This window comes from Podarcis filfolensis (assembly GCF_964270895.1).
Source record: "Podarcis filfolensis genome assembly, chromosome: 3".
NCBI classification, from domain to species: Eukaryota; Metazoa; Chordata; class Lepidosauria; order Squamata; family Lacertidae; genus Podarcis; species Podarcis filfolensis.
The window spans coordinates 5617501-5630166 of NC_139606.1; the positions used below are offsets into that span (position 1 = coordinate 5617501).

The 12666-nt window shown below is 43.4% G+C and overlaps 1 protein-coding gene across 1 annotated transcript in view; it reads right to left on the reverse strand.

Annotated features, from left to right (window-relative positions):
- The window catches only part of SERTAD2 (SERTA domain containing 2), a 131066-nt gene extending 118776 nt beyond the window's left edge, over positions 1 to 12290 (reverse strand). Inside the window, exon 1 of the mRNA XM_083606722.1 lies at positions 11470 to 12290. The gene's annotated coding sequence lies outside the window, so the exon portion shown is untranslated. The remainder of the gene's footprint in view (positions 1 to 11469) is intronic.
- Positions 12291 to 12666: the final 376 nt, after the last annotated feature.

Genomic DNA, 12666 nt, shown 5'->3' on the forward strand with positions numbered 1-12666 from the left:
TGAAATTATTGTGAGGTTTAATAAGTTAACTGTTTACATTTGGACAACTTTTCTGCTGTACTTTATTGGAAGGAGAAAAATAATCATTTCCTTAATAACAATTTAAACAATTTATTTAACTACAACAATAACATTATAGCATATGTATCCATGTTTGTTAACTGATGTGGTTAAACATTTTTTTTTAAAAAACTGATTTTCAGCACACATGGAAAACTTAAAACAAATCCTTATTTCCTGATGGTCTTTGGAATATAATGTAACTTAAGTAGAAAACTATCTTTAGAAATATATTTTCCTCCAAAACATTTTATTTTAAAAATCCAATTTAAATTTTTAAAAATTGATTTAAATTTTAAAAAATTGATTTAAATTTAAAAAATTCAATTTTTTCAAATTTATTTTTTAGAAATAATTGATTTTTATCCACTCTGCCACCGGCTCACTCCTTCCCCTTTTTCAGCTGCCAAAGATCTCTCCGTTCCAGTTCCGAATCCCCTGCTTCAACCGCTTGCCCCCCTCCAACTATCTCAGCCCTCTGAACTGCTCTTAGCCCTGGAAGTCCTAATATCTGTGGCGCCCCAATGCACACCCATGTCCTCAGGCCTCTGCCCAAGCCTGGTTATTGTGGAGGCTCCTCTGCCATCCCCCTCACAGCTGCTATCACTGCCCGCCTGTCGCCATCCCTGGGCGTCGTCAAGGGACACCTTGCCCACAGACCTCAGCGGTAACCAAAGAGAGAGGCAAAGGGGCAGGTGGAGTGGTGCACTGTCTTCTGCGCCTGGGCACCACTATGTTAACCGGAGGCAGGGAATTGGGAGCCTTTGTTACTACAGTGGTACCTCGGGTTACATACACTTCAGGTTACATATGCTTCAGGTTACAGACTCTGCTAACCCAGAAATACTACCTCGGGTTAAGAACTTTGCTTCAGGATGAGAACAGAAATCGTGCTCCAGCAGCGCAGTGGCAGCAGGAGGCCCCATTAGCTAAAGCGGTGCTTCAGGTTAAGAACAGTTTCAGGTTAAGAACGGACCTCCGGAACGAATTAAGTTCTTAACCCGAGGTACCACTGTATTGGCATGGGCAGGACTCAAGGTATTAATGGCACGGAGGGAGGGTGATGCAGAGAGAGAGAGAGAGAAATATATACTGGACTCCCAAGTATAGCAAATGAAGTTGATATTATTAAACATGATAAAGAATAGAGTAAAGCAGGGGTAGGCAAAGTAAGGCCCGGGGGCCGGATGCAGCCAAATCACCTTCTCAATCCGGCCTGCGGATGGTCCGGGAATCAGTGTGTTTTTACACGAGTAGAATGTGTCCTTTCATTTAAAATGCATCTCTGGGTTATTTGTAGGGCATAGGAATTCGTTCAATCCCCCCCCTCCCAAAATATAGTCTGGCCCAACACATGGTCTGAGGAATGGTGGACCAGCCCACGGCTGAAAAAGGTTGCTGATCCCTCGATTAAAGCATCCCCTACTCTTGCTGGGCATAGCATGAAGATCCAAATATCCCCCTCCCCTCATATGCATACAAAGAGGCATAGCTGGCTGGCTGCACAAAGGGTGTGAATATCGCCACTGCCATTCGCAAGATTATGCGCTTGCTCCTTGCCCAGCGCATGAAAGACGCCTGAGTAAGGCACGACTTTTAGCTCATGTGAGAGTGCGGGACTGAAAGAACGGACATTCCAGGATCCAATCAAAAGCCAAGAGGGCTTCTGCAATTCTGGGATGTCCCAGTCAAATCATGGCAGTTGCAGAGTATGTCATCCTGTATCAGATAATCAATTAGATCCTATTCAGAAATACTGCAGTTACAACTCAGGACAAAGACTGTGCTACAACAGCTAAGAGGCACCCAAAATGAAGCAAGCCAAAGAGAACAGCCCGACTTTGTGTTAGTTTATATTCATAAAATATAAGTAAACTGGTAATGCCAGCCTAATTTTCTTGGTGCTTCCCAAGTAGGACTTATTGAGCAAGTGTTTCTGAAGCAAGGCAAGAGCATAGGATTGATGTTAGAGAAACACAGTTAGAGAAAACTTTAATGTCCACTCACTTCATAAAACATAACACAACTAAATGGATCGTTTTCACTTGGTTGAGGGGAAGGAAACACAGAAGGCAACAGATTCTCCTTCCTCGCATTCAAGATGTTTGAGAAACAAGTTCCGACAAAAAAAGCAGTACCACAGTGAGGTAAATCTAGCTGGATCCTAGACAAAATTTCCCAACTATGACAACAAGTAACCTAGGAAGGTTCTGGAATGTTTTTTCCCTGACCACTAGACAAAATTTGTCGGGATGCTTTAGCTATCCTACTGGTAGACCATCACACCTAATCTTCCCATTTTGAGTCTTCACAAAACACTTCTGCCCTCCATATAACAAAAGAGACTAAAACCCATTTTCTTATCTTTTGAATTTTAAAGGTAATAGCCTTTCCATGTAAACATATGTCATTAAAAAAAAAAGTGAATCCACATTTAAATGACAAAATTATCTAGGTTGAAAGGCTGTCAGTTTTAAAACTACTTTAATTCAAGGTGGGTAAATAGATTTTAACTCTTTATAAAGAAGGAACATATTTTGATACTCCTATTAAAAATCCACTATTTGTCATAAATTTACTAGGGATGGGGGAAGACTCTGTGATCTATTCACACATTTTCATCTAACTATTTCAAAATCTGTTCCTTCTCATACCATGCTGAACACTTTTTTAAAGTTAAGTGCTTTTAAAGGCTGCATTTTTCTAAAGCTTGAATTCTACTTTGGTCACCTCACCTGTGCCGAAACGAGTTCCTCACTAACAAAGTTAAGCTTCCCTAGAATCCTAAAACATAAGATTTTTGTTTACTGCATAAACTATTTGGCAGTATCATCAGCCAGAGAGCCCCTAAAGGCAACTAAGTCTGTTTAATTAATGTTAATTACTAAAACATCCCCATCAGTGACACAAAGCATAGCTATGAACACTCAGTTACACAAGCCAGTGGAAACATGATGACACAAACAGAACAATCGCTCGTCATTCCAAAAGCTTCAGATATGGGTTTCAGGAGATTTCATTTAAAAGATGCAAATACACGGTAGTAGAGCTCAAACCCACTTAGCAAGCCTTCTTGATAATCTGTTAGAGGCACAGCTTTCTGCCAAGACAAGAAGCAGCTCAGTAGTGTGAACATTTTGGATAATGCTATCTTCTAACAACATCAGACCAAAGTTTGATCTATCAACCTTGCTAAGATGCTTGCTTAGATGTTTGATTCAATTCACACAAAAATCAGCGATAAAAATCTGTGCTTTAAATAACAGGCTTACAGGAATATAATTAATCAAAATTCCTTCAAGCTAATTTCAATGTGATATATATATATATATATATATATATATATATATATATGCATGCGCAAGAAAGACAGAATGATACACAATTAACATTCCTCTAGACCTAGGAAGGGAAACAAAACTTATTGCATCAGCACACAAATATCTTCCAGCACTATTGTACTGAGTCATACCACTGGTTCATCTAGCTTAGTAATAGGTGAACGAAAAACCAAGACAGAACCAGGGTTGAGATCAAAGTAAGTGATCAGGAAAATAAACAAAATGTACGTTACAAAATATAGCATAAATAGATGCAATCTCTTCATTATGCAAGAAAAACAACAACATTGGGATAAAATAAATCAACTTCAGTGTATGTATCGAAGCTTCAATATGTCCAATGAGGCTGGAAAAAGAAATTGGTACAGATTTTCATTATTAATATAAAAGTCCCACCCCACTCCCAAGGAAGAGTCCAGTTTAGTTTTTCTAGATAAGAATCTAACATGCCAGGTAATTGTTTTTTGTAAGACAATGTTCCTTACGCTGTGCCACCATGTTGAGCGACCAACATTTGTCAATTATCTAGCTCAGTTTTGCTTAAACCAGGAATGGGGAAGAGGATCTTTCCAGGGGGCTGGATCCTGAGCTCCCCACCCCCACCCCGGGCCATTTTGAAAGGTGAGTGAGGCAGCACAATATTCAATCACCACCTGATTATTTTTTTAAAAAAAAGTGAATCAGGACCGCACTAAGTGCACTCCTAATTCTTTCCTTCCTTCCCTCACAACCTGATTTGAACACAAGCCTGGCTGCAAAGGCCTGCCAAAGTGGGGTTCCCAAGAGCAGCCATTCCCAGCTGGGTTGGCAAACACTGCCATCAGCTGAACCTGCAAATCCCACTCTAGCGGAATTGGCCGAACTGGTAAGCTCCAGAATGCAGCCCATCCCATCCCGCTTACTACATTTTGAAGTAAGTGAATTAATACATATTACCATCCAAAAATGGGAAAGCAGGTGCTACGGTCTTTAAACCTGGAGTCTAAAATTATGTAACTATACCACTGGCTGGGAGGGGAACAGGAACTAGCAGAAGTTGGCAACACCCCTCCCACTTGCACAAGGGGGGGGAACGTATTGTGCAAGTGGCTTCGAGACTAGAGCCATTGATTCTTATCTGATCCATCACACAAAAAATAAAAGGATCTAGTCACAATTCTGGTGAGCAAGATGGAGATTGGGCAAGTGGGGGGGGGCAGCCTAGGCTGCTGAGCTTTTTTGAGGGGATCTTCCCAAAGTTTTTAAGCTTTTTTAAGGGGCATTACAGACATTACTGGGCTTCTGCTTTTCAAGAATTTTTCTGGATCCCTTAGCTACGCCCATGCTTTACACTTACCTACATTGCATCACAATTCCCATTTTGTTAACCATTTGAAAAGATCCTTTTGGAATAACTTATAGTTATTTATTATTTCAATTTATATCCCCAACATGCTTCAGCAACAATTAAAAGTGTGAAATCCAAACCATGCTATTAAGTTATTAACAATTAAAAGTGTGAAATCCAAACCATGCTATTAAGTTATTTAAAACTTGGTTTTTCAAACCACAAATTCAGTTCTTTAAAAAACTGCAAAATCACAACAACAGCAACAGACTCCAACAAAACATTGTGTTGAGTCCAGAGGGGGCGGGAATCATATTTCCTTCAAATGTGGTTTTAATGGACATTCTCAGTCTAAACCGAGGAGGCCTGATGAACTTCCCAAGGAAATAATTCTATCAGTTCTATACCACCAAGAGTATATTCCAAGCTTCTTCAACCTCGGCCCTCCAGATGTTTTGAGACTACAATTCCCATCATCCCTAACCACTGGTCCTGCTAGCTAGGGATCATGGGAGTTGTAGGCCAAAAACATCTGGTGGGCCGAGGTTGAGGAATCCTGGTATATTCTGTCTGTGCTGGTCACCCTAAGCCAGGGGTTGTCATCCTGGTCCCTACCACCCACTAGTGGGCGCTTCAGGATTCTAGGTGGGCAGTAGGGGATTCTACAGCACAAGCTGAATCCTCCTTCCATCAGTACTGGGGGGCGGTAAGGAAATTTCACCATCAAGAAAGATGCATTAGTGGGCAGTAGGTATAAAAAGGTTGACTACCCTGCCCTAAGCTAACAAACTCAGAGCAGGATGCCGTGCATTGCTCTTCAAACGTTCATATGGAAGAAGATGCCACAATTTTTAAAAGTCAAAAACAGCTATTCAACTTGTGCCTAGAAATTAATCAGCCAGTGTATATATAATTTAAACACAAATGTTACATGCTCTTATGCCCTATCCTGCACTATGAAGTGATTTGATGAAGTTTCTGGATAGCCTTAGGTGACATCACCCCAAAGAAGAAGAGGAGGAGGAGTAGTTTGGATTTGATATCCCGCTTTATCACTACCCGAAGGAGTCTCAAAGGGGCTAACAATCTCCTTTCCCTTCTTCCCCCATGACAAACACTCTGTGAGGTGAGTGAGGCTGAGAGACTTCAGGGAAGTGTGACTAGCCCAAGGTCACCCAGCAGCTGCATGTGGAGGAGCGGGGAAGCGAACCCAGTTCACCAGATTACGAGTCCACTGCTCTTAACCACTACACCACACTGGCCATGTGGTATAATACCCATGCCATTTAAAATAGGTTGCCAAGGTATTTATGACAGCAGCTACATCCCCTTTCTCCAGGAATGTCCACAGCTTGATATATCATCTGAACCTGACAAAAAGTGATCTTGGCCACAGACACCATGCAGGAATTCAAGAGATTTCCAGATCCTGCAGAACAGGCAACACTGTACAGGTACATTTTAAGGGGTAATTGCAACCCCATCCAGAATGCAATACACCAACAACTAACTCAGTCAAACCATCCACTGTTAACATTTACATCATGCCTGAACAGAGTTTCTGTTGCTGACTCCAGATAGCCATGCAAGGCTTTCAATGCTTCATCCAGTTCAGATAAGAGGAGAAAGTAGTGCTGAATGTCAAAGGAATATTGACATCGCCACAGTCCAAACCTCTAGGAAACCTTCCCCAAGCAATTTCACCTGAACGTTGATGAACATGGGAGACAAGCAAAAGCTAGTGGCACAAACAGGGCATATTTAATGGGATGCATCAGCAGCCGTCCTCAAGGAACACTGATCTAAACCAAGGTAATTTACATCGTTCTTTTAAATGACAAAGAAAAAGGGATAGTTTTAGAATAACTGTATCAAAATCAAATTTCCATCTTTCATGTATGCCCAGAAAAGCATGCATACTAATTGGTTGCTCATAAAACATATCTGTTTGCAACTAAACAGAGCTTTCATACTATCCAGAAAAAGAATATTCCAGTCATGTAGCTCACATGACATTTTACTAAGAATTTTATGTATGCCCTGGTGAGCAATTGTGAAATTAAGGAATGCTGTGTGGCTCATCTTCCAGGATCTGTCCAAAAGGAGCACAATTCCCTTCAGAGAGCCTAGAAATTAATCAGCGAGGGTGGTATATATTATTGAACACATGTGTGTTTGGATGATGGTATGAAGGGAAAGAGTGTCTATGTGATTGCATGATCCTGGATGACAGAAAGAATAGGGAGAGGAAATTGATTGAGAACTAATTTAACAATAAGTTATTTGGGCATGATTTTGGGGGGGGACTGATTTTTGGGGGGGATGTTTCTATTATATAATAATAGATCTGCTATTACATTATATATTTTCTTGTGTGTGAGCAGGTATGTTATAGCATCATGTAATATGCATAACTCACTGGATATGAGTGCTCACTGGAAGGACAGATCCTGAAGCTGAGGCTCCAATACTTTGGCCACCTCATGAGAAGAGAAGACTCTCTGGAAAAAACTCAGATGTTGGGAAAGATGGAGGGCACAAGGAGAAGGGGAAGACAGAGGACGAGATGGTTGGACAGTGTTATAGAAGCGACCAACATGAACTTGATGAAATTCCGGGAGGCAGTAGAAGACAGGAGTGCCTGGAGTGCTCTGGTCCATGGGGTTATGAAGAGTTGGACACGACTAATCGACTAAACAACAACAACAACAACAACAATATGCACAAACAGTTATTTCAGGGGCCCCAATAGTACAAAATTCCTGGATACAGCCCTGCCTCCGGGGCAATCACAGCAAGCCAAAGAAGAAGAACCAGCAGCTGCATGTGGAGGAGAGTGGGGAAGCGAACCTGGTTCCCCAGATTCTGAGTCTATCACTCCTAACCACTACACCACACTGGCTCTCAAAGGCTCCCCAGCCCTGAAGTTTTCCTACATTCCTTCATGGACAGCATGCTTCATTGACAGAAATTCCCTGAAAAACTATGGACTCCTGCATGTGAGAGAAAGTGCAGGGGGAGATAGCATCTACAACTTGCCAATTCCCTGCTTTCAATGATCAACAGTGTAGTTAGTGTTAGCCAAGCATTCCCTGACGGTCATCTGGGAATCATCTATAACAGTGGTTCCCAAGTAGCTAATTACTGAGGACCCCCTATTTTTCAAAAGCTAAGCCACAGCCCCCTACTTTTGAAAAGTTTGACAACTTTATGGCAGTTACCTCTGCAAAGCAATTTTTTGAACAAAATACGGGGTAGCCCCTAATAAGCGAAGGATTTTAGGTATTAAAAAAAAAAAACAGACCAGGGCTGAGAGATACAGTGGTACCTTGGGTTACATACGCTTCAGGTTACAGACTCCGCTTACCCAGAAATAGTACCTCGGGTTAAGAACTTTGCTTCAGGATGAGAACAGAAATCGTGCTCTGGCGGTGCGGCAGCAGCAAGAGGCCCCATTTGCTAAAGTGGTGCTTCAGGTTAAGAACAGTTTCAGGTTAAGAACAGACCTCCAGAATGAATTTGTAGGTGAGCTGACAACACCCACCCAACCAAAGAGCACCATTCTCCTGGCCAGTGCATAACAAGAAATCCAAAGCAAGTCTTTTTTTTATAAAGAAAATATTTTAGAGGATTTGCTTAAAAGCCAGGGCAGACCTACATATTTATACATATTTTTCATGACCGAAAAGCCAAAATCATCCATTTCAAAATAGAACAAGTGGAGTTTGCAACAAAATGTCATAGTGTAGAATGCTCCTCCTCAGGGTACTTCCTTTCCCATTTCTCCTGGTTTTTCCATTTCACTCTTGACCTCTTTCAATCAACCACCATTTTTAGTTCACTGAGCATGCTCAGTTCTCAATGGGCTGTTCTCTCCCCCGCCCCTGCTTTTAGGGTCTTTTAAAATGTATTTCTGCAAGCTGTGGAGTTCCCCCAAGCCAGCTGATACCTGCTTCTTATGCATGGATGGTGTTGTTTTGGCTACATAATCAATGACACTTGCTTCTGAAGATCACAAATAGGAGGAATATTTAAATGTGCACTTCCAAATGCTGTAAAAATTGACAGCACTGAATATTAGGGTTGCCACCTGTGCTCTGGCAAAATACAGGACAGGACAGGGGCCGTTGGTGGACGATTTCTTTTTTTCATCTGGTGCTGAAGTGACTTCAAAGCAACCCACCACAATCTATTGCTGCCTAACAGGATGGCCCCTCTGGAATTTGTGACACATGCATGTCCGCACGCACAGACACAAATTTGTAAACATCTCTGTGCTTGGGTACCCAGAGCTTAAATACAAGACTTTTCATACACCCTTTTCAAGCACATGTACTTGGCAGAGAGAGAGAAGACCTGAAATACAGGACAAAACTGTATCAATACAAGATACAATATTGGAATACGGAACAATCCCGTATTATACAGGACAGGTGGCAACTATACGTGAACATAAAGGAAATCATACATTATGCGGGGAAGGGGGAAGCATAGCAAAATTGTGACTGGTTAAAACAGGGGCAAAGCATTTTCACTCTTACTAAACTCCCGAGAGACATCTGATCACACAATACTTGCAATTAAGGCTAAATTCACAGGAACATTAGGTACTTTCTGCAAGGGCTATGCAGGAAGGAGAAGCATATATCTGTACTGTGCACAGTACAACTGCATAGCTTTCCTCCTCACTCAGACTGATCACAGTGAGTGAACTCATGATGTGGAGATACCCCAGTTCTTCTTGGCTTTGACTTCTGCTGAGCAAACAGCCAACGCATTGCTTCCTCTGGCAACATGTCCATAACATTCACATTAACTCTTTTATAAGGAGGAATACAGACTCCTGTTCCTTCTCTACTATGCTCTCAGGGCCATTAATGAAATAGTTTTCAACGTTCTCAGATCTGGGACACACTTTTAGCCTAAACATGCATTTGGAGATCCATTTCTTTCTCTTTTTTTAACCAGGGTGGTTGTACTGCTATTGTAACCTACAAGCTAAAACATATTAAGGATCAAAGGTGCATCCCTTAAACAGAAGTCACTGCTTACCTGAAACTGGTTTAATTCAAAAGACTGACAGCATTGGGTGGGTAAGTAAAACTGAAGGTTCATGGCATAATGACAGAGGCATTGTGAAAGTAATACAGTGACCCGAAAAAGGCAAGGGATGCTCAACAGCTTTTATATAAAGACTGAAAAATAATACTAAAATAATATTTAAAACTGGTGATGCAGAGGCACAGACACACATTTGGAGAATGTCTCCAAAAATGAGCTAAGCTAGCAAAGCATCATTGAAGTTACTAAATCGCATACCACGAAGCCTGACCTTACACGAACTATTTATGCACACACCACACAGGCCACCACAGTGCAAACCCAGCTTCACACAACTTGCTCAATGGAAAATGACCATAGTGTCATTGTTAATACCACTGCTTCTGACATGCCAGAATAACAGCCATTTATGTTGCTCTAGCCAACATCCTTAGCTTTAGGGCATTAGTGAAACATTCTGAATCTTTTGAATGTAAAGAATAAAGGAGTTGAGGATTGTAGTTTAGTAAATGCAGCACAAAGGAGACGCTTGCAGCGGCAGACCGAAGGGTCCATGAAGTCCAACATCCTGCTTCCTCCAGCAGCCAGCCAGATGTCTTTTGGAAGGCTGCAAGCAGGCAATAGCCTCCCCCAACCCAGTGCTCCTTAGCAACTGGTGTTCACAAGCATAACTGCTTCTGAAACTGGAGTTTCCATATACCTGTCATGGCAAATATCCACCCAAGAAAATGCACAATAAAACAGCTCTAAAGATGCATTCACCTAGGGAAGAAATTTAGTGCACAACCTCTTTGCCACCAACTGAAAGCGATCCGTTTTCATTCTGGAGTGATCAGAAGCATTTTACACAGTCAAAAGAATGCACTATTATTGTAAAAACTTTGCTCAAGCATCTGAACGCAAGAACAATCCCAGCACATCTACATTTTGAATCTGAATGGAACACAAAAAAGTACATTAAAACCAAAGAGGGTTGAAAAGGGCCTAGCAAACAAAAGAAAGTATATGTGGTGTTTTTATTTAAATCAGGACCTATGAGCCTCAGAAATAAAGGGGACAGGCAATGAGGAATGTCTGTATTTAATAAAACAATTCCATGGTGCTCTCAGTCCATGCTGCTTTGTTGCTAAAAACTGTATACAGGTGCAAAGTTTCACTTTTTAAACAATTATTTTCTACAATGTCAAAATAATAATACCAACACCCCTCTTTCCCTACCCACCGAATGATGGTGATTGATGCTTACTAAATGTTGATTACCTATTGCTATTTATTGACTTTATTTCATATACATTCCTAAGAATTTGGGTTGGGGGTCAATGACACCTTTCTAAGCTCAGAAGTCTGAGAAGGAGCCCTGATTTAGGTGCATATCTACCATTTCACGCCACCAGACAGTTATCAATTCCTAGTATTATATAATGTATAATAGAAGGTAGAGGGATAGGAGAAGTCTTGTTAGTCAAAAGAAAGAAGAAGAAAACAGGTTTAACTTTTACAGCAGTTGGCACAAACCTAGAATAAAGTTAGCCATTAAAATGCACAAAAGCTGCTTAATTCCTGCCATCCAGCCTGTCATTTCCCTCCCCTTTCCATTTTACACAGTGCAACGAACAGATCGAGAACATTGCGCTCTTGAGCAAACGTGTTTAAAAAAAACACAAAACATTTCGTACTCACCCTTTCCAGAAGAATTCAGCAACCCAGGCTCATAAGGGAGGGAGAAAAAGAGGGGGATCAACTAAAAAAGGGGGGACTGGGGGAGGGGGGACAAACACGAAAAAAGACACACGGAAGACAAACAAGAGTCTCTCCAAGGAAGGGGCAGGAAAGGGAGAGGGGGGTAAGATCCGAAGAGTGGGAAGGGGCGACCCAGGCTGGCCAGGAGCGAAAGGCATGCGCCCCCTCCCCCCGAAAGGTGCTGAAGGGGCCTTTTTGTTTTTATTTTCTTGGTCTATCCCATCCCTTCGCAGCGGCGCCTCTGCCAAGGACCTCCTAGCCAGGGAGGGAAGTTGGCACTGCAGCGGCAGAGGAGGATGTGACACTGTAGCGAGTGCAACCAGCTAGCCATGTATCAGCAGCGAGGGAGAGAGGGAGGAGGAGGGAGGAGGAAGAGGAAAGAGGAGGAGGAGGCGACGCCGGCGAGAACGGGAGGAGGGCTGGCGGGACCCGGAGCAGGAGGAGCCCCGGCCCGCCGCCCCCGCCGCCTCAGCGCCCCCGCCCGCGAGGCATGTCTGGGGACGCGGGGAGGAGGAGGAGGAGGCTGGCGCAGCCCCGGGGGCGAAGAGAGACCTCTGAGGCCAGGCACCCGGGCGGCGTGGGGGGAGCCTATGCCCGAGCCAGCGGGCACGGAGCGGCAGCCCTGCCCAGCGCCAGGGCCGGGCAAGCGAGCGAGCCTCGGGTGCCTGGCTCCTCAGCGGAGTCTCCTGGGCGCGTCGACGGGGAGACGCGGAGGGAAGAGAAGGGGCGTGAGAGAGACCGTGAGGGAGAGCAGGGAGCCTTGCCCCCCCCCCGCTCTGTTTCTTCCCCAGTCTGTACAAAGTGGGCCAATGCCGTGTGGGGAATTGCATGATAGGCAAGGAGAGACCGGCCAATCAAGGGGGGAGGAGGGGAGGCCGAGGAGGGAGGCTGGTCAGGCTTTGCCCCGCCCTCTAAGAGAGGCGTCGTGGAAGCATGGAATGGGGTGGAGTTGGGGGCACCCGGGGGTCATCTAGTCCATCCCCTGGGGAGTCGAAGCTAGATCGTGGAATTGTAGGGATGGAGGGCACCCAGAGGCTCCTCTAATTCAGTCCCCCTGCAATGCAACTAACGTCTCCACTGGCAAATGGTTCTCCAACTTTGGTTCCAAAGCCTTGCCGGAAGGAGAGTCCAGCACTT